This window comes from Chanodichthys erythropterus, chromosome 14, assembly GCF_024489055.1.
Source record: "Chanodichthys erythropterus isolate Z2021 chromosome 14, ASM2448905v1, whole genome shotgun sequence".
Taxonomy (NCBI): domain Eukaryota; kingdom Metazoa; phylum Chordata; class Actinopteri; order Cypriniformes; family Xenocyprididae; genus Chanodichthys; species Chanodichthys erythropterus.
This window is the reverse complement of record NC_090234.1, coordinates 13,222,731-13,225,467: the sequence shown is the minus strand read 5'-3', so window position 1 is coordinate 13,225,467 and position 2,737 is coordinate 13,222,731.

The following is a 2,737-nucleotide window of genomic DNA, read 5'->3' as shown; positions in this document are numbered from 1 at the left end:
TAACAACCTGCCATGAACACCCACCCTTAGCTGTTGTCCCGAACTGAACAGACTGACAACCCCCCCTCCCCCTTTTATCACCTTGGCATAAAGTTATGTCCCCATACCGTTCCAATGTAAACAACGGAACGGTTAAACTAAACCAAGTGCTAATAAAAAAAATAACAATTTTTATAATTAGAACAATTATAACAACATTCAAGTGTTTTTTTAAAACTATCGACCAGATTTACTGATTTTGTGGGGTGGTAAGTGCCCAGAATTTGGGCACTTCAAATATGCCAGCTGATTGGTGGGCTCTCTTTACCTAATTTCATGTTTTACTATTGGTCAGTAAATATTCATAAGATAACACATTTTGACCTAATTCAATTTCATTGATTGGAGGTTAAAATGAATAAATGTTTTCTCTGTTTGAATTTGTGGTGTTCACCTCTTCACTGATTTTCACTATTAGGTTAGATCTAACTTTTTTGTGAATATTACATTCCCTTAATGTCCCTAGACACATATATTCATAACAGTGAATGTTAAGTTTCTCTAATTTAACCAGTAATTTATTACTTGGTACCAGAACAGAAACAACTGAATCCATTAAAAAACATATTTAAAACTCACCATCCAGATGCCAGAAACAAAAACAGAACAAAACAATCCAAAACATCTTCAGCAGTTTCAGTCCACAAATATGAAAAGAGAAACTCCTCAAAACCGCTTCAGTAATAAAATAACAGACACGCTGATGTGAAGCTGCTAAAGTATTGTGAAACTCTACAATCTGTCACGTCATGTTCAATAGTTTTGATGTGTTTTACTGATTATTTTACGTCATCTGAACCCACAGCATCCTGTAGATCTGACTGATAGTCTTATTTTCACGAGTTTTGAAGGTAAAAATGTCTTAAAGCCATCATCCCATCTTGTCATGAAATCCTGAGTCTCCCTATAACCGTCTTCAGTTTGTTCATTAATTATGAAATGTCTGAAATACGCCTGCAGAACAGAGTCAGTCACATATTGAAAATCTTTCACAAGTTCGCCTACCCATTCTGTCTGAATGGTTAATGGTAAAACAAACTTAGATTGCTGTCCTCGAAGAAGGCTCAAACCAGAGGCTCGGTTCGAGCTCAGAGTTAAACCCCCTATAACAGTACTGCGCAGAGGGAGAATAAGAGAAATATAGGAGGGAGATGCGGAGGAGGAGGGATGCTGGAATGTGTTAAAGTTTAATTTGAAAGCAGAAACCAATGTTTCAAAAGAGTTGGGAGTATTATTGTCATTGACGAAGAGGAGATCAGCAGGAAGTTACATTTTTTTAAAACTTCTGTGGGCTAAAAATAAGGAAACGGACTGGTTAAGTTGGAGGGGTATGGGTAAATTGAATGGCTGCTCATTAACTGATCTGTTTTGCTATGCTACATATTGTGGATGGTGTTACTGTATCATGCTTGGAGATTGGAGGGCATCCAAGAAAAAGTCACTGCCTATTTGAATGAGGAGAATCCTGAAATTGCAAAAAACGGCAAGCAACAAATCTGACAAATATTGTTTAAAAATATTGTTTCTTATGCTCAAATAGCTTTAAAAAGCTTATATTTTGGGCTGGATGAGCAAATGCAGTTCATGTGTCTCAGAACACTGTCTTTTTGTATAACAACTGGAGCTTGGCAGTTGCAGTGACACAATGACTTTTCCACTTGGTTATTATTCCAACATATGCCTTTTGCTGCAAGCTACATCTCAGATTATGAAACACGACTGGACTGTGATGTTTATCTGGTTAAGTGTGAATCCTCCTCTAACCTCAGTTAGTTTCCACTCACTCATCAGTCTGCTTTAACCTCACGAAAATCAACAAGCTTTTGCTGATCTTACATTTTCAAATGAATTCTGGTCCTGAATGAAAACTAACAGCAGAAGAGTGAACTATTGGGTTATATATCTGTATCTACTGGTGTTATTTAGTACAGTGAGCTGTCAATCATACTTGACTGTTGATGGATTCACTTCATTAAAGGGGTCAAGAGTTGAGAAATCAACTTTTCCTTGAGCTTTTAAGTTTCAGAACTGAAAACTTCCTTGTTAGTCCAGTAATAGCTTTTATTGACACCAGACCCAACGAATGACTGATCCTGGACTGTGCCTATCTAAGATAGGTGAAACTCCACCTTCACAGAAGAAATCAACACCTACTTCATCATGTTTCTCTTAGTAGGAAGAAAAAAATCTGTTATTTTAATAGTGATTAAATTATATATAGAAAGCGATCAAAGAACACTCCCTTTACAATCGCTGGAGCTGTCAATCAAACAGCATGAGTTTATCAGTGACTGAGTTCTGGATTCGCACCAAAACTCCCATTTTACTCAACAAATCTCTTGTTGTATCGCGTTTGCACTGTTAGTGAAGATGAATGCATTCATTAGTGTACAGTGACGAGATCACTGCTTTCAAGTGCTCAACAACATCTGTGATCGACTACAATGTTCATCACTGCAACCTTTCATGCCACGATCTAAATATAATGACATAGATCTAAATGTAATGCAACACTTTTCACTATTAGTTAACTTTGAGAGCTGTAATAGTAAAAATTAGCTAAAAAGAGAGAGTAATACTTCATATGCAAAAATGTCAGCCAATCATAGCAGTGGGCGTTTACACTGAAGTCTCACAGCAGACACGCCCCTTAAAACAGAGCGTTTAAACCAGAGGATAAAATCATGGTAGGAAAAAT